Genomic DNA, 20,410 nt, shown 5'->3' with positions numbered 1-20,410 from the left:
TATGTGACCAGTCAATTGATCAATTATTTTTGGACAGGTCAAATGCCCAGTCCTACTTCAATGAGACGTCAAACCCCTTTCCTGGGCATGGTAGGTGATTGAAATACACTGTAATAACCTTGGATAAGTTTAAGTGCATGTTCAGCACATGATACCAAATGGCAGTCACAATACACCATGAAGGTTACAATAAAAAAAAAAGGAGTTCACAATTACACCCAGACTTATCCCACTCTGTTACAAACCTACATATGATATCTGTTTATCTCTGCACATATAAGAAGAATCTCAAACCCAAAACTCAGCAGTGCCAAACACCTGCAAAACTCCAGTATTAATTCCTGGAGGGCCAAGGAGATAAATTGCCTTTATGTATCACACTTCTAATTAGCAGCTTACTGTACTCTAGCAGCCCATGAACTACTCAAAACTAGCAATGTTTGAAACTAAAATTCCTGACTAGTCCCATCTAAAGCAAAACAGAAAGATACAGAAAACTGGGGAGGAAACTGCACTCCCAGCCTTTGTTTGGTTCACAGGTGTAAGCACATGTGAAAAAGCCAAAGCATGCCTGATGCAAATCCTTCTTATCTTTATTGATGCTCTTCTGTTGTACCCTGCCAGCTGGACATCGGTTTAAACACAGGAATCTCTCCCTCACCCACACTTTTATTTAAATATATTTCTGACAATCAGTTCTCCTTAGTCCCATATTCACCAAACTCCATAAAATTTACCTTGTACCACACATTTTCTACAAACAACTGTGTTCCTAAAACAGCCCTATAAAATGACTATAGATCTTTTTCTTTGCTCTTTTTCTTTGAATTTAACAATTCCTAACAGCACAACAGTTATCAAAATTCCACCAGAGGATGGCAGCCTAATCCCAGTATATCAAGCAAAGCAGCATTTCTGTAGAGAGTAAGAAAAATAAGTTAATGCAGTAAAAAACAAAACAAAACCATAATCAACTGTACTGTAGCAGTCAAAACAGTATACATCACTTAAAGGCTTTAAGTTCATTTGACAGTTTAGCCTAATCATTAGAGTACTGGACCAGGATTTAGGAGACCTAGATTCTATTCCCAGTTCTACCATTAGCCTGCTGGGTGACCTTGAGAAGTCATTTGGCCTCTGTGTCTCAGTTTCCCGATCAGTAAAATGGGGATACAGATACTGATCAGCCTCCTCTGTAAAGAGCTTTGTGTTTTATTGATGTAAAATGCTATAGAAGAGCTAGGTATTATTATTATTATTATTATTATTATTAATCAAGTAACTACACATTTTTAATAGAACAATACACATTTTTAAAAAGCTATTTCAAAATACTGTAAAGTCTTGATTATAACCTACACAACCAGAGAAGGACTGTACACTCAATTTGTATAAATCACATGCGTTAAATACAGTGACAAGGATTTATTTCAAATCTATCTTGAAAGACAGGGAAAACACAAAGTGAATCTACATATTTTAAAACCCAAACTCCTATGACAAACTAATTTATGATTAAAAAAATAAAATCAAGACATTTCAAAATTAAGACCAACTTCAGCCATACCACTCCCTCTATTCCTCAGAAGTACCTGACTTCAGTATTAAAGGAACAGTCCATTATGGAAAAACAACAGGTTTTTAAATTATATTATTTTACATACAGTGCCTGAGCACTTGTTTTGGCAACAGGTGCTCTATATCTAAAGAATTAAGTTAAAATAGCACGATTTAGCTGAATACTACATGATTTTTGAAACACAATGCTCTATGCCACATAAGGATAATGAAGCCAATTAGCCACTGATTACAACAAAAGTAAAAGTAATATTCTTGGTTCTACATGTTATCTCACAGATGGGTTTGTACAGGAAAAGCTGCAATTCTGTCCCCTTTGTGAGGACAGGTTTCAGAATAGCAGCCGTGTTAGTCTGTATTCGCAAAAAGAAAAGGAGAACTTGTGGCACCTTAGAGACTAACAAATTTATTTGAGCATAAGCTTTCGTGAGCTACAGTGAGCTCACTGTAGCTCACGAAAGCTTATGCTCAAATAAATTTGTTAGTCTCTAAGGTGCCACAAGTTCTCCTTTTCTTTTTGTGAGGACAGCACACTTTCTCAGGTGTTAAGTCTCATGCCTTTTACCTATCCTTGGGCAGAATTTCACAGTTCTCCCACTCTTAGAAAAGGAGATGGGCTAGAGCAACCTGTGGTGTATCCATCATTAACAACTTTGCAGGTTCAACTGATTTGAACACCTGGTTTCTTCCTTCTGGGACTCTGTGACCAGTGGTATATAGTGACAAAACATCCATCTTCAAATAAAAGCATTGTTATTTTGTAATAAGAACAGAGGTCTTAGAAAAAAATGGATTTTAAAATAACTGCCTATATGACAAAACATGTCCATCTTAACTAAAGATTTACCATCTCCTGATGGTAAACTGGGTAAGCTTAACTTCTTCACAGACCTCCAGAGAGGTCTGGTCCCCCCAAACATTTGTCACCCCTCTTTGAGAGGGTCCCTTTTTATCTTGCCAGAGATCTTTTGACCTTCTGTATTAGGGTCCAAGCCATTCCTGGTCAAACTAGTTCTGTAGGCTGGCTGGAGATCAGAAATAGAATAATCAAAGCTTATCTGTTTTAGAGTAGCAGCCGTGTTAGTCTGTATTCGCAAAAAGAAAAGGAGTACTTGTGGCACCTTAGAGACTAACAAATTTATTAGAGCATAAGCTTTCGTGAGCAGTGAGCTGTAGCTCACGAAAGCTTATGCTCTAATAAATTTGTTAGTCTCTAAGGTGCCACAAGTACTCCTTTTCTTATCTGTTTTGGCATTCTCCCTTAACCACTCTTAAGTGTTTCCTGATAGGTGGTTATCTGGGGCCATTCTTCTCCTTCCTGCCTATATTTCAGACAGACTCCTATTGAGGTTAACCAATATATTCACTCAGTAATCATCATCCCAATTGTCATACCAACTTAAAGTATTCACAAATTTATATGGCAGAGCCCTATTCATCAGAGATGGTTTTGTTGATAATTTGAAAATACTTTTGCACTTTGTAAGCCACTGCCTCCTAAAGCATGAGAGAAAGGGTATGAAAACTAGCTGGGGGGAAGTGGGGCATGGACAACTCTCTCATTTGTTCTTCAGTCTCAGCTTTAAGTTTAAAAAAACTGTCTAGTTATTCTAGTTGTGCAGAAAACCTTCAAAGTATGAAGTGTAACCAACACAGAGATGTCTTCCTGAGTTTACAGAGAGCCTGAAACAACAGCATTGATTTATTTAAATGGGAGCTAACTCATGTGCCAAAGATGATACTTTAGATATCAACAGAACTATTTAACTGCTAATCAAAACATGTAAGGACTTGACTACACTGGCAGTGGTGTGTAGAGTATGTGTAGCTACATGCTGCAGTGAAAAGCAGGCTGTGTCCACATTGCGGTAGCTGGAACATTTCCCCTATGCTCCCCACACCAGACACTTTCCCTGAAGCGGGAAAAGGCTCTCGCAGCTCCCTATGGAGGAGAAAGACTACAGCAATGGAGAGCTGCCAGAGCTTTTTCCCCCAGTCTCCCCCTTGGTAGAGCCTTTCCCTGCAGCAGAGAAAGGCTCCAGCAGCAGGACACTATACTACTACAAATAGCAGCATAAACATGGGAGGCACGGTTTGCGAGTGTCAAGAGCCATGTAGCATACACACCCTAAGATTTCAGTGCGTCTTTACTTGCCTACACAGTGCCTCATTGTCTACATTCCTATTTATACCCATGCTAGAGAGGCATGCAGTAGATAGTATATGTACTCTACATGCAACCATAAGTATAGACATTGCCTCAGAAAGTGGAGGAAGATATACACCGACATTTCCCAAAGCGTGGCAGACACCAAGGACTACCCAGGGGACTGGAAGACCTATAATTAAGATGTTCAGACTTCTAACAGTTCCTAAAGATGGGTGAGATTGGTTTCATAAAGGTTGTTCAGCTTTTGGATGTTTGGAAAACACTGCTGTAAACTACTACTGTTTTGTCTATATTCATTCTCCCTTAAACTAATCAGTTAAAAAGCATTTTCCACAAACATGTTTGGTTAAAAAAAAAGTTCAGATCTGCCACATAGCTCCTAAGAAGAAACTTCTCCCATCCACACATACAGTGATAAATTACTTTTCAGTTATGTGCCATTGAATTAAACAAACCAGCTTCATTTGATATTCAGTAGTTAAATACTACTCACAAATGTTATTCAGTGTGAACAATACCAGCAATTATTTAGCAATAGTCTTGCATTTAGTCTGACCTAGGTCAGATTTGATGATTCGAGTGGATTTTTTGACCCTACTACAATCTAGGAGTCTGTGAATATTTCATATTTAATTAAAATCTGAGGTAACAGTGATGTCTTCTGGTCTACTAAATTATTAAATAGATGTTCCACTTCAGTCTTAAAAGGAATACCTAATATTGTACTAAATAATTTTGCAACTGTTCTAAATTTAAACTAAAAACACTATGCAAGAGAGGTTTCAGAGTAGCAGCCGTGTTAGTCTGTATTCGCAGACCTGAGGGTGGCTATCCTTCAACAAAAAAAACTTCAAAAACAGACTCCAAGGAGAGACTGCTGAATTGGAATCAATTTGCAAACTGGATACAATTAACTTAGGCTTGAATAGAGACTGGGAATGGATGAGTCATTACACAAAGTAAAACTATTTCCCCATGTTATTTCTCCCCCCCCAACCCACCCCACCCCCCACTGTTCCTCAGATGTTCTTGTTCTTGTTAACTGCTGGAAATAGCTGACCTTGCTTGTCACCATGAAAGGTTTTCCTCCTTCCCGCCCCCACCCCCGCTGCTGGTGATGGCTCATCTTAAGTGATCACTCTCCTTACAGTAAAAAGAAAAGGAGTACTTGTGGCACCTTAGAGACTAACAAATTTATTAGAGCATAAGCTTTCGTGAGCTACAGCTCACTTCATCCGATGAAGTGAGCTGTAGCTCACGAAAGCTTATGCTCTAATAAATTTGTGTCTCTAAGGTGCCACAAGTACTCCTTTTCTTTTTGCGAATACAGACTAACACGGCTGCTACTCTGAAACATCTCCTTACAGTGTGTATGATAAAACCCATTGTTTCATGTTCTCTGTGTGTGTATATAAATCTTCCCTCTGTATTTTACACCGAATGCATCCGATGAAGTGAGCTGTAGCTCACGAAAGCTTATGCTCAAATAAATTTGTTAGTCTCTAAGGTATGCAAGAGAGCTGGACTCCCTCCCTTCTACATTTCACCTGACTGGAGGCAATATCCAAGTAGCTTACTTAATTTTCTCAACAGAAGCTAAGGGGACTATTGGCTGATTGGCATCAGTAAAAGCTATTTTAAATGTCTAAGGGAAGATGGGCCATAAAACTAAAACTGAACAGTGAGCATCTCGACATCCTGTATTCACTTACAAGTTTTGAGCCATGACCATTTGTCCTTATTTTTCCTAATCTTCTTTCTTCCTTTCCAAAGTTTCTGAACATTTTTGAATTTGTCCATGATTTACATAAATGTTATCCTTAGTTTGCCCTTTCAAAAATAATTAGGAAGAAGCCCCCCTTTTGTAACAGAAGCATGAATTCTGATCAAAAGTTTTAACTGAAGAGTTGTAGGAATTTCACATTGAAATAGTTACAGTGTCTTTATTTTAGATTTTTTCAGCCTTGCTCACTGTTCTACAGACTGAAGAATGACATTTTATTTTAAATTAAAATACAATGTAGCATTTAGAGAGAGGTACAAATAAAAAGCACATCACAACTGGGAAAAGAAAACAGACATAGGTGTGTGACAATTTTTACATACAGTTATGTAGTGCTTCCCTTGTTATAACTTTAAAAAACGTATGACAATAAAAGTAATGATTACTTGAAATGAATGAAAGCATAATCAGCACACACCATTTTTCGACATTTGTTTTGTTCGGAAAGGCTTAAAAACTTCTTGGTTTTTTTCCTTGCTAGGGAGACTTGAGGTTTGAGAATGAAACTGCTAACAGGAAACATATGGAAAAGCTCTGCAGTAAATGAAAAGTTGGCTTGAACTCCATGTGCCACGTATTACATCCCAGTGTCTCAAATAATCTGGTAAAAAGTTAACAACATTCACCTTACATGCTCAATGAATCACTTGACTAATTATAGCATGTGAAATTTAAGTATAAAAACAAGCAGAAAAGTTGATAAATTCTTTACAAAAAATTCCCAAAGTAGCAAACATTTTGAAAAAGAAATATTATCCAGTGCTTCAACTCTCTTTAACAAGTTGGCTAACATAAGCCTTGAAAAACATCCCATAAAAGATTAGCTCAACAACATATGCTGCCAACAGACGGACTTGTTGTAGTTTGTTTATAAAATATGAACAGTTCTGTGCAAAAAGTAATATTAAAATTATTAACTATTATGCTGCTGGGAGAGAGACGGGAAGATGTAATGCTTTTATCCTGTAGAAAAGAAATATTCACCAGACTAACTAAAGCTACTACTCTTCTCACTCTCCTTTTGATAGGATATTATTTACAGTATGTTCACCTACCATTATAAAAATCCAAGGAAGTAATAACCTTACAGCTGTAACACCCCAGTTCAGCAAAACTTTTAAATCAATGAGATTTAAACACATGCTTAGAGTTAAGTATGTGCTTATATGCTCTGCTGAACAGGGTTGGACTTGAGCATGTGCTTATTTGCTTTGTTGAATTGGGGCCTAATTTAATTAAGTTTTATAGTTCATCATCAGTCCTGTTGTCCTAAACTGGAAAACAAGTGGTCCAGGGTTATGATGGCAACACACCTTAAGTTGGGAGGCAGGGGTGTCATTGTCTGGCTTCCTGAGGGAAGGGGTAAACCGCTTTAAAGGGAGCTGGAGACAAAGACTCTTCTGCAGAAGCAGAGCAGATTAGTGTGCTGACGCTGACACTGACTCATCCCCCAGGGTCCAGAGGAGAAAGGATTGGATAAGGGGGTTTCTCCCACTGGTCTTGCCCTTTTCCCCCTCAGACCGGGCGGCAACTGCAGCAGCCTAGCTGGGTATGGGGGCTAGGACTCTTTAGGCAATTGGGCATTGGCATTTGGAAGCATACAGAATGTATGCGAGACCCCAGACAAGGAGTCATTGCTAATTTTACATATATTTTCATTGCAGATGTGGGAAGATGGGCCACAGACAGTGGTATGGATATGTGGGCACAGCATTGTTTACTGGTCACATAGGCGGCATCCAGGTTGTCTGAGGGTTCACAGCTGAGGCTTAGTGATGAAGCAATCCTGAGCTGGCACAGAAGGAGGGGCATGATATGGGATCAGCTGATGCCACTTGTGTACACTCTGGGGGCCTGACAGTGGGCACCAGGTGCACTTTGGGGGAAATTATTTGGAAACGTGAAAAGGGGTAGCCTCAGTGCTTATTGCTAAGAAAGACTTGAGGGAGATCCTGGAATTTTTTCCAGGAGTAAAAATGTTATGATTGGACACGCTGCAATGCAGGGTGTGGCAGGGAGCAATGAAGCACCGCCTGCCCCCAGGTTAACAAGGCTAGGACGTACATGAGCAGGGAGGTGATCAAATTCATAGAGGTCACAGGGGAGTCGGGTAACTTCACATCCTGATACAGCATGTGGGGCATCATTAGTATTCAGGGAGAATGGGGTTCACCTGTCAGACTTGGACACAGACACGTTTTTGGCTGATATTAAAGGGAGCATTAGGAGATGTCTGAGAACCCAGTTGGGTATATAGGGGCAGGGCGGGAAGAAGCAGCTAAACTAATTGCTGGAGCCTCTTTGTGGTGGATGTCCAGTGCAGGTACTCCATAGGGAGGGGATACAGTGATCAGATACATGGTTTGGTGAATGCATCCGATGAAGTGAGCTGTAGCTCACGAAAGCTTATGCTCTAATAAATTTGTTAGTCTCTAAGGTGCCACAAGTACTCCTTTTCTTTTTGCGAATACAGACTAACACGGCTGCTACTCTGAAACCTGTCATGGTTTCGTGAAGAATTTAAAGGAGGTGTTTATTAAAGGAGTGGAACAGGGGGTGTTGGGGGCGCCTATGGCTAGTACAGCAAGGAGCCTACTCATCACTCTCTTATAACCCACCTAAACCCTCATTCAAGGGAGGATGGGGATGGTAAAGTCACAGCAGTAGGTTGGCTGGGGACAAGAATGGAAAAGGTGGGCTGCTGACAGAAGCCCCCCGGTAAATAGTGAAATAATCATGGAGATATTTGCACTGTACAGTTTGTCTACCCGGTATTCCCAGACATCTAATAAAATGTCTTGCTTACAGACAGCCTCCCAACCTGAAGCAAATACTCACCAGCAACCACACACCACACAACAGAACCACTAACCCAGGAACCTATCCTTGCAATAAAGCTCGTTGCCAGCTCTGTCCACATATCTATTCAGGGGACACCATCATAGGACCTAATCACATCAGCCACACTATCAGAGGCTCGTTCACCTGCGCATCTACCAATGTGATATATGCCATCATGTGCCACCAATGCCCCTCTGCCATGTATAGTGGTCAAACTGGACAGTCTCTATATAAAAGAATAAATGGACACAAATCAGATGTCAAGAATTATAACATTCAAAAACCAGTCGGAGAACACTTCAGTCTCTCTGGTCACTCGATTACAGACCTGAGAGTGGCTACCCTTCAACAAAAAAACTTCAAAACAGACTCCAAGGAGAGACTGCTGAATTGGAATTATTTTGCAAACTGGATACAATTAACTTAGGCTTGAATAGAGACTGGGAGTGGATGGGTCATTACATAAAGTAAAACTATTTCCCCATGTTATTTCTCCCTCCACCCCACCCCCCACTGTTCCTCATACATTCTTGTTAACTGCTGAAAATGGCCCACCTTGATTATCACCACAAAAGGTTTTCTTCCCCCCCCCCCCCATTCCTGCTGGTAATAGCTCATCTTAAGTGATCACTCTCCTTACAGTGTGTATGATAAAACCCATTGTTTCATGTTCTCTGTGTGTGTGTATATAAATCTCCTCACTGTATTTTCCACTGAATTCATCCGATGAAGTGAGCGGTAGCTCACGAAAGCTTATGCTCAAATAAATTTGTTAGTCTCTAAGGTGCCACAAGTACTCCTTTTCATTAAGGGCATGCTACACTTGCAGATGTAGAGCACTGTGAGTTAAACCAGCCCTTGGAGACTACAGCAGGGAAAGCGCTGCAGTATGTTCACACTGTCAGTTGCAAGCGCACTGGCGTGGCCACATTTGCAACACTTGCAGCAGCATTGGGAGCGGTGCATTATGGGCAGCTATCACACAGAGCACCTCTTCCCATTCTGGCGTTGTGGCTTGTGGGAAAGGGGCACGGGGAGGGGGGGCATTCTGGGTCCTGACCGAATACCCTGTGATGCATCGCTTTGCATCCCAGCAATCCCTGTGCTTCCATCCACATTTGGCGCCATCTTTCAACATTTTTTGTATTGCACGCTCTGTCTTCCCTTTCGGTCTGTGGGAATGGATCCCAAACTGCTGAGGAATATGCTGATGCCTCTCGCCTGCACGTCACGAATTGCAGTCAAGTTACTCCTTAAGCTACAAATTGACAGTGAGGAGTCCCACGATGATGTCAACTTGCATAACACGTACAACATGAGATTGCTTGTGGCATTCACAGACATGCTCACCACAGTGGAACGCTGCTTTTTGGCTTGGGAAACAAGCACTGAGTGGTGAAATCACATCGTCATGCAAGCCTTGGATGATGAGCAGTGGCTGCAGAACTTTTGGATGAGAAAAGCCACTTTCATGGGAATGTGTACTGAGCTCGTCCCCACCTTACGGCACATGGACAAGAGATTGAGAGCTGCCACACCTGTGAAGAAAAAGGTGGATATTGCCATCTGGAAGCTGGCAACTCCAGACAGCTACCGATTGGTCACTAACCAGTTTGGAATGGGAAAGTCGACAACTGGAATCGTGTTGATGCAAGTTCGCAGGGCCATTAATCGCATCCTGCTCAGAAGAACTCTGATTCTGGGTAACGTGCATGACATTGTGGCTGGCTTTGCACAAATGGGTTTCCCTAACTGAGGAAGGGCGATAGATGGGACACATATTCCAAATCTGGCACCAGCCCACCTAGCCTCGGAGTACATAAATCGGAAGAGGTATTTCTCTATGGTTCTCCAGGCGCTTGTGGATCACCAAGAGCGTTTCATGGACATTAACGCAGGCTGGTCCGGAAAGGTGCATGATGCACGCATCTTTTGGAACACAGGCCTGTTCAGGAAGCTGCAAGCCAGGACTTTCTTCCCAAACCAGAAGATCACCATAGGGGAAGTCGAAATGCCCATTGTGATCCTTGGAGACCCCGCCTACCCTTTAATGCCGTGACTCATGAAACCCTACATAGGGAGCCTTGACAGCAACAAGGAGCAGTTCAACAACAGGCTGAGTCAGTGCAGAATGACTGTGGAGTGTGCTTTTGGCCGTTTGAAGGGCTGCTGGCATTGTCTGTATGGGAAGCTGGACCTGGCCGATGACAACATCCGCACCGTTATATCGTGTGCTGTATCCTCCATAACATTTGTGAAGGGAAGGGTGAAAGATTCACTCAGGCATGGACCTCAGAGGTTCAACACCTGGAGGCTGAATTTGTTGTTGCTCTCTGAACAGCCGGAGAGCAGGGCTATTAGAGGGGCCCAGCGTGGGGCTGCAAAGATTAGGGATGCCTTGAGGGAGCAATCTGAGGCTGAAAGCCACCACTAATGTTTGGTGCCCTGCACTGGAGGGAAGTGCAGTGGTTCCAATGTTAGTAGGAATCTATGTTTGCTAAGTATGATGCACTGACTTGCAGTGCCTGTTGCTTTCCTGGGCTACAGTATCTTTTACTTAATGCAATAATAAAGTATGTTTTAAAAGCCAAAAAATTCATTTATTGAAAAGAAAATTAATTTACTGAAAAGAAACACAACTGCTTGGGAAACAAAGGGTATGACACACCTGTGCTGCTTAGGAAGAGGGAAGGGGGTGGGGAACGGGACAATCACAGATTTGCGTATGTCCTGTTATCATACTCAACCTTCCTGTCTGGAGTGCCATGCAATGAGTGCTACACTTCAGGTTGGCTAAAATACATGGTGATGGGGCTTAGTGGGTAAGGGTCGTAGTTTGCAGGGCTGGGTGGTGAAACTACAGACGTTGGAGACAGCCAGTGGTGATAAGAACCCAGACGTTGGGGAAAGTGGGTTGGCGGTGACATGGGGGCACAAGGGGAAGAGTTTTGGGACCTTCCCAGACCTGAGGAAGAGCTTGGTGCAACTCCAAAGCTTGTCTCTCTCACCAATAGAAGTTGGTCCAATAAAAGATATTACCTCACCCACCTTGGCTCTCTAATATCCTGGGACAGACATTGCTACAGTAACACTCCCTTTTTGAGAGTCAGCAATATTACTAATTCAACTTTTTAGTTTTAAAAAAAGAGAAAACTGCTGGGGCCAAACCATTTATTGATTAATCTGATCCGCAGTTACTCTCAAAGGTGCTATTAATCTGATAAAATGCAAGAAAGATGCATAAAGTGTTTTAGGCCTAATTGATCAAAGCCATGCTTTCATACTTCCCTCACCGTGATGTTTCCTTGTAGGGTAAATATTGTTTGCTGAAGAATAAGTTTTTCACAGCAAAATTAAGAGATTTCCACATGGAATGTAAACCTCAGAAGGACTATGGAATAATTTCAAATTATAAATCCTGCCAATCTGTGAACAATTTAAAACAACAATATGCCATGTAGCTTTTAAGTTGTTGATCTAATAGCATTTATCAGACAGAACTTTGCAATTTCACTATAATGTAGTTTGCTATTTTGAATACTCATGTTTTTAAATATTTACATCCTCAGCTACTACACACAATTAAGAGTACATTTTTCCATATTTTTCCTCTGATTACTCATATTTTTACCCCTATTGTTCTTCCTCCTATTATCTTTAGCACCACAAAGTTTTTTGTAGCATAAAGGAGATACTGAATCTATAAAATTATTCCGACAAAATAGGAAAGGGAAGAAAGTAAATTTTAAACAACTATAAAATTAATTAATTACACTAATGACTAAGCTAACAGAAACATAAAGCTTTATTTCCCACATTTATTAATGGTATAACTTTTTCCTATCCCAATGACCAACAAAAGCATGTAATATGCTCACTGCTATTGAAGGCGGTAGATCTTTGACAAGGAGGCAGGAAAAAGGGGATTGGGACAAGAGGAAGGACATACATAAGCAGAGCCAAGCCAAGGGGCAGGAATGGCCCAAAGTGTTTTGCTGCCCAAGGTGAAAAACATTTAAGCAGCCAAGCATGCATGCATGCATAAATAGAAACAGCCAACTAACCAGCCTAGAACTAACCCAGCCAAGGGGGAACAGAAAGTGGCCAGACAAGGTGGGGGAGATGGAGGTATTTATACATTGTGCATTCTGGAAGGAACTCTTCCATAAGTCAGCAGCAACCTCTAACACCCATGTATCAAAGGAAGACTACTTTTTTTATGATCTGGAGTGGGCAGTTCCCAAGTCGCCTCTTTTCTTTTGGGGCTGAGAACAAATTTTCCCCTCACTGGCAAATTGGTCAAGGCAGGGTAGATTTTTTCACCTTCTCCACAGCAAGTCAGGGACCTGATGACATAGGTAGGAAGTGTAACCGTGCCTTGGTGGGTCGCAACTGAGGATGCCAAATTCAGGACGAACTGCTGAGAAATAGGGCAAACACAACCCAAAACTGGTAGTTATTCTTTTATACGATATACCAAACCAGTCACAAAAGTAAACTCCTGTTTTACCACACTGGCTAACAAGAAAACATAAAGGCAGTTTCCTCAGGCATTCCAGCTCTTGTATTACCACCAAAACATTGGGTGTAGAGATGAGTGGTTCTTTACAACCAGTCTCCTCAAATAATAGGTTCTTCTGATCCCAAAGAACCAGCCACACACCCATACAACTTAGAGCTTACCCAAAAATCATGCTGATGCTAAACCTTTAGTATCTAAAATCTAAAGAAAGAAAGAGAGAAAGAGAGAACGAGAGAAAGAGAGAAAGAAAGAAGTAGTAAGCTTATGTAATAGATACCTTTAACAACATTTTTGGTACAGCCAGTAGGTACAACCCCAAGCTGTATCAGAGCATACAACAACACCAGAAACATCTGATGCAAACCTAAGCACTTGGCAAAATTCTACCCTTATCTGGGAGAGCCAGACAGGACACTGGGGCATAACAGTGTCATGTGTTTCAGAGTAGCGGCCGTGTTAGTCTGTATCCGCAAAAAGAAAAGGAATACTTGTGGCACCTTAGAGACTAACAAATTTATTTGAGCATAAGCTTTCATGAGCTACAGCTCACTTCATCAGATGCATTCAGTGGAAAATACAGTGGGGATATTTACGTACATAGAGAACATGAAACAATGGATGTTACCATACACACTGTAACAAGAGTGATCAGGTAAGGTGGGCTACCAGCAGGAGAACGGGGGGGGGGGGGGGAAGCGGGGGAATCTTTTGTAGTGATAATCAAGGTGGGACATTTTCAGCAGTTGACAGGAATGTCTGGGGGGGGGGGAAATAAACATGGGGAACTACTTTTACTTTGTGTAATGACCCATCCACTCCCAGTCTTTATTCAAGCCTAAGTTAATTATATCCAGTTTGCAAATTAATTCCAATTCAGCAGTCTCTTGTTGGAGTCTGTTTTTGAAGTTTTTTGTTGAAGAATTGCAACTTTTAGGTCTGTAATCGAGTGACCAAAGAGACTGAAGGGTTCTCCGACTGGTTTTTCAATGTTATAATGTGTGCATTTCCAGAACACATACTATGCCTGCAGTGCATGACGATTTAGGAAAGGGCACCACAAGATGTTGCCCACCACTTGTCTGAGCAGTGGTTACACACAGCAAACAGTTTAACATCAGCCAAACAGCAAGTCAGACAGGCATGGGAAGTACAACAAAAGTCTATGTGCTAGCTGGTTATACCTTCTAATGGTTGAAGCAGTAGGGCAGAACCTACTCTGCTGCTTGCATGATAAAAAGGTTTCTGATACCATCTTCCCTAATGCAGTTTATACAGCAGAAGGCAGGATTTGGTCCACAGATTTTAAATATACATACAATGTTTTCTATAGCCTCCGAGTTACAAATTACAAAACTTTAGTAATTCTAAAATGGGTGGGAGGGAGGGAGAACTCATTCATTCAAACCTGCTGCTTGTCCATTTCCTCAAATCCATGTATATTTTCTCTACAAATCCTGTTTATGTTTCATGCAAGTAATTACAAGCAGTTCAGCACAATATAAATAATGAACATAAATATAAAAAGTAAACAAAAAAACACTTAGCCATCTCTGGTTTTTAATGTGACAAGAATGAACAAGTTCCAGATATTTTTAAATAAGTTCCTATACAATTTTTTACCACATTGAAAAACATATTGAAGCTATCAAAAAAACCGTTACCTACTTTTCGCAACTGTTGTTCTTTGAGATGTGTTGCTCATGTCCATTCCATTCTTGGTGTGTGAATGCCCACGTGCACAGTTGTCAGAGACTTTTGCCTTAGCGGTATCCAAAGGGCCAGCTGTGTTGTCCCTAGAGTGCCAGACTCATGCGGTGATATCTCAGGCACCGCCGATCCTATGCCCTCTCAGTTTCTTCTTGCCAGCAACTCCAATAGAGGGGCAGGAGGGTAAGTAATGGAATGGACATGAGCAACACATCTCGAAGAACAGTTACGAAAGGTAGGTAACCATTTTTCTTCTTCGAGTGCTTGCTCATGTTGATTCCATTTTAGGTGACTCACAAGCAGAATCCCTGGTGATGGGTTCAGAGTTCATAGACATGCGAATTATAGCACTGTTCTACCAAAGCCTGCATCGTCTCAGGCTTGCTGGGTAAGCGCAAAGTGAAAAGTGAATGTATGCACCAGGTGGCGGCCCTCAAGATATCAGAAATTGGCACATGGGCAAGGAAGGCCGCCGCCGATGCCTGTGCTCTAGTTGAATGGGCTGTTATGACCGCTGGTGGCGACACCTTTGCCTGATCATGGCAGAACTGGACGCAGGCTGTGATCCAAGAAGAAATTCTCTGGTTGGACACTGGATGACCTTTCATCCCTATATTCCACCATGACGAACTGTGTTGACTTGCAAAATGGCTTGGTCCTCTCAATGCAGACAGCTAGCGCTCTCCTGACATCCAGAGAGTGCAACCTACGTTCCTCCTCAGACTTCTGAAGCTTTGAGCAGAAGACTGGCAAGAATATGTCCTTAGAAGTGGGTGGGATGGAGGACGAGGTTTGCCAGATGTCTTTGGCAACGTTCAGAACACCTTCGTGCACCGGGAGTGTGACACATGTGGAGGAGGACACGGAGAGTACACTGAACGTGTCCGATTGCTCCACCATTTCCTCTGCCTCAAGGTCCTAGTTGGTGGCCATCCAAGGGAACAGTGCTTAGTACTCCCTAAAGTCGTCTGGTGGGCTACCCCAGAAGGACCCCGCCACACCTCATTTGGAGAGGAGGACAACGACTGCACCACCGGGGGACGACCCAGGGCATCTTCCCCCACAGGGGAAGGGGATATCAGGATGGGCACCTGTTCCTCCACCACAGCGCCCGCTGGCACATCCTGCATCAAGGCCAATGCTGACTGGGGTTCGTCCGATGCCGCGACCAAAGACTAGTGAGATGGGGGCATCGGCATAACCAGTACACCACAGGTGTTCCAGTAAGGCCATTGTCCTGGACACTTGCCCTGCTGCCATGTCGGCATTGCTGCAGCGGATGCACCCTCTGGAGTCAAGTCGCAATGGTGCTGTCTCAGCGAGGGGCTGAACTCCCTTCTCCATGCTGCAGAAGTCCTCCTATTCCGGTGACCAGGGCAGGGCCATTCACACCTAGGTCTGGTGGCTAACTGTTACCATAGATGACCAGTGCCTGGAATGGTCTGACGGGTGCCGGGAGTAGGAGCAGCAGCTTCAAGTTCGGGAGCGTCCCCAAGGTCTCAGTGACAGTGACCATCGACACGAAGACGACCGGCACCTCCCTCTAGGTGAGGCCTGGCACAAGGGTGGAGACAGGGAGCGCAGTGCCGGCGACCTGTAGTGGTGAACCGGTGACCTGGGCTGATGCGGAAACCAAGGACATGGAGACAAAGGGCTCTGCCTTGGCTCCGGAGACCAGCGGTACTCACTTGCCTTCTGTGAGGCCTCATGGCTGGCTTGCCCTCATAGGGAGCCTTCACCAGGTCCATCGCCACCCGTGGTGCTGACTGCAGCGGAAGAGTCTATTGGTCTCTGGGCTGGGAGCTGAGAGAGCATTGACTGCACCATCAACGTGGATCCCTGGAGTCGGTGGTGGATCCCTTAGGGGGGTAGGAGGTCCCTCAGGGCATGCCCCCTTGCGACTCCGGCTTGGGCAGATGGCCTGAACAGGGTCCTTTGCCCAATGCCCCTTGATCTGGCTTGCTCGATACTGGGTCTCTCTTAGCCTTCTTCTTGGGTACCAGCGAAGGGGATTGGTGCCGTGAAGAGCCCGGTGCAAGGGGTGCACTACACACCAAGGCTGAAATGCTAGGCATTGTGTCCGGCTGGGCCGGCTCTGAGGCTGGGCGAAAAGCAGCCTCCAGAAGGAGGGCCCTCAAGTGAATGTTGCGTCCTTTCTGTGTCCTGAGACGAAAGTTCTTACATATACGACACTTCTCTTTAACGTGGGATTCCCTCAGGCACTTCAAACAGCTACCATGGGGGTCTCAAATAGGCATAGGACTGTTGCAGTCAGAGTAGGGCTTAAAACCAGGAGATCCAGGCATGCTCCACCTGGGGCAAAGTCCTCGCCAGGACCCTATCTGGCCTGGTCTACATTAAGAGTTGAGGTCGAATTTCACAGCATTAAGTCAATTTAACCCTGCACCCGTCCACACGACGAACCCCTTTTTTTCGACTTACAGGGCACTTAATTGATTTCTTTACTCCACCCCCGACAAGGGGATTACCGCTGAAATTGGCCTTGCTGGGTTGAATTTGGCATAGCATGGACGCAATTTGACGGTATTGGGAGCTATCCCAGAGTGCTCCATTGTGACCGCTCTGGACAGCACTCTCAAATCAGATGCCCTGGACAGGTAGATAGGAAAAGGCCCACAAACTTTTGAATCTCATTTCCTGTTTGGCCATCATGGCAAGCTGCAGGTGAGTGCAGAACTCATCAGCAGAGGTGACCATGCAGTCCCAGAATCGCAAAAGAGCTTCCGCATGAACCGAACAGGAGGTACAGGATCTGATCGCTGTATGGGGAGAGGAATCTGTGCTATCAGAACTCTATTCCAGTTTTCAAAATGCCAAAACATTTGTCAAAATCTCCTAGGGCATGAAGGACAGAGGCCATAAAAGGGACCCGAAGCAGTGCCGCGTGAAACTTAAGGAGCTGAGGCAAGCCTACCAGAAAACCAGAAAGGCAAATGGCCGCTCCAGGTCAGAGCCCCAAACATGCCGCTTCTATGATGAGCTTCATGCCATTTTAGGGGGTTCAGCCACCACTACCCCAACCCTGTGCTTTGACTCCATCAATGGAGTGGGAGGCAACACAGAAGCAGGTTTTGGGGATGAGGAAATGATGAGGAGGAGGTTGAAGATAGCTCACAGCAAGCAAGTGGAGAAACCGGTTTTTCCGACAGCCAGAAACTGTTTCTCACCCTGGACCTGGAGCCAGTACCCCCAAACCCACCCAAGGCTGCCTCCTGGACCCGCAAGGTGGAGAAGGGCCCTCTGGTGAGTGTACCTTTTTAAATAGTATAAATGGTTTAAAAGCAAGCATGTTTAATGATTAATTTGCCCTGGCATTCGCAGCCAGTACAGCTACTGGAAAAGTCTGTTAATGTGTCTCAGGAGGGAGCGGAAATCTTCCAGGGACATCACCATAGAGCTCTCCTGGATGTACTCCCAAAGCCTTTGCAAAAGGTTTCTGGGCAGGGCAGCCTTATTCCGTCCACCATGCTAGGACACTTTACCACTCCAGGCCAGTAGCACACAGTCAGGAATCATTGAGGAACAAAGGAGGGAGGGGCTAGCCATGCTGTGGGGGGATGCAAAATGCAACCGTGTAACAAAAGCACATGTGCTACGTATGTAATGTTAACAGCAAGGTTTACCATGATAGAGTGTATCCATTGTTCTATAAAATGTGTCTTTTTAAACACCACTGTCCCTTTTTCTTTCCTCCACCAGCTGCATGTGTTTCAAGGATCACATTATCTTCTCCTTCCCAGAGGCTAGCGAAGATTAGAAGGCAAAAAAAACCACAGTCACGATGAAATGTTCTCTGACCTCATGCTGTCCTCCCACACTGACAAAGCACAGACGAATGTGTGGAGGCAGACAATGTCAGAGTTCAGCAAAGCACAACATGAATGCAAGGAGAGTTGGCAGACTGAAGAGAATAAGTGGTGGGCTGAAGAGAGGGCTGAAGATGATAGGTGGCAGCAGTGTGATGAGAGGAGGCAGGATTCAATGCTGAGGCTAAAGGAGGATCAAACTAATATGCTCCAGCATATGGTTGAGCTGCACAAAAGGCAGCTGGAGCAGAGGCCGCCACTACAGCCCCTGTTATTTTCTGTTCTGGGAAGCAAGTCCCTTCCTGCAGCTTTTGAAACAGACCAGAGTTCCTGAAGATGGGAGTGTCATGTACCTGTCCCAGCCATCCCACGTTGATGTTGGTGAAATGTCCCTTGTGATCCACCAGTGCTTGCAGCACCATTGAAAAGTACCACTTGCAGTTTATGTACTCGCTGGCTTGGTGCTTCAGTACCGAGATAGGGATATGGGTTCTGTCTATCGCCCTACCACAGTTAGGGAATCCCATTGCAGCAAAGCCATCCACTGTGACCTGCACATTTCCCAGGGTCACTACCTTTGATATCAGCAGATCTTTGATTGTGTTGGCTACTTGCATCGCCGCAGCCCCCACAGTAGATTTGCCCACTCCAAATTGATTCCTGACTGACCGGTAGCTGTCTGGCGTTGCAAGCTTCCACAGGGCTATTGCCACTCGCTTCTCAACTGTGAGGGCTGCTTGATATTCTAGTGCTTCAGGGCAGGCGAAAGCAAGTCACAAAGTTCCATGAAAGTTCCCTTACGCATGCAAAAGAATCGTCCCATACCTGCAACACTATGCAGTCCCACCAGTATGTGCTTGTTTCCTGGGGCCCAGAATCGGCATTCCATGGCATGAACCTGCGCCATTAGCACCATGATGTCCCCATTGCCAGGGACCGTGCTTTAAGAGAAGTCGGTGCCCATGTCCTGATCACTCTCATCACCGCACTGACATTGCCTACTCACCCGGTTTAGCTTTGCCAGGTTCTGGTGCTGCATATACTGCTGGATAATGCACGTAGTGTTTAACGTGGTCATAATTGCCAAAGTGATCTGAGCGGGCTCCATGGTTGCCATGATATGGAGGCTATATGGAAAAAAGGTGCGGAACGATTATCTGCCGTTGCTCTGACTGAGGGAGGGGCGACTGATGACATGGCTTACAGGGAATTAAAATCAACGAAGGAGGTGGATTTAAATCAAGGAAAAACAAAAACAACTGTCGCACAGAATAGCCCCCTCAAAAATTGAACTCAAAACCCTGGGTTTAGCAAGCCAATGCTCAACCCACTGAGCTATCCCTCCCCCCCCGGTATTCCACGCAGGACTGAATCTCCATTAAACTTTTCAAGGTGCCCCTGACAGACCTCACTGAAACGATTGTCGGCCGTTGATTTCACGGAGGGAGGAAAGGAGGGAGGCTGGAGCAAATGAATACAAAACAAATCTGGTCTATTTCTTGTTTTGATCCACTCCATCTATCTTTTACATCTTTGGCTGGCAGCAGACGGTGCAGTGGAATGCTAGCCATCCTCATCTCCTGGCTGCTCGGCAGAAGATGGTGCAATACAACTGGCTGCAGGACTAAAGAGAATGACCTGGTTGAGTCACTCCTATTTATGTCCCTGCGCCCATGTCTGTTCAGGCACTCCTGACCGACCTCACCGACGCAGCTAAGAGCACCTACGACATGATGACAATAGTTATCAGGCCTATTGCACAGTCTACTGCCACAAGGCAATGAGCTGCTGCTGTGTAGCAATGCAGTACCGTGTCTGCCAGCACCCAGGAGACATATGGTGACAGTGAGCTGAGCGGGCTCCATGCTTGCCGTGGTATGGTATCTGCACAGGTAACCCAGGAAAAAGGCACGAAACCATTGTCTGCCATTGTTTCACGGAGGGAGGGAGGGCCTGACAACATGTATCCAGAACCACCTGCG

The 20,410-nt window shown here is 44.2% G+C and overlaps 2 protein-coding genes across 3 annotated transcripts in view; one reads left to right on the top strand and one right to left on the bottom strand.

The window, feature by feature from the left end:
* Nucleotides 1-20,410, bottom strand: part of LOC119859060 (centromere protein P) — a 327,648-nt gene that overhangs the window by 201,869 nt on the left and 105,369 nt on the right. The gene's annotated exons all lie outside the window — the stretch shown is intronic.
* Nucleotides 13,518-20,410, top strand: part of OMD (osteomodulin) — a 30,582-nt gene continuing 23,689 nt past the window's right edge. The window contains exon 1 of the mRNA XM_038410698.2: nt 13,518-13,546. The gene's annotated coding sequence lies outside the window, so the exon portion shown is untranslated. The remainder of the gene's footprint in view (nt 13,547-20,410) is intronic.

This window comes from Dermochelys coriacea, chromosome 7, assembly GCF_009764565.3.
Source record: "Dermochelys coriacea isolate rDerCor1 chromosome 7, rDerCor1.pri.v4, whole genome shotgun sequence".
In the NCBI taxonomy this organism is placed as follows: Eukaryota; Metazoa; Chordata; order Testudines; family Dermochelyidae; genus Dermochelys; species Dermochelys coriacea.
This window is presented reverse-complemented; position numbering and strand designations above follow the sequence as displayed.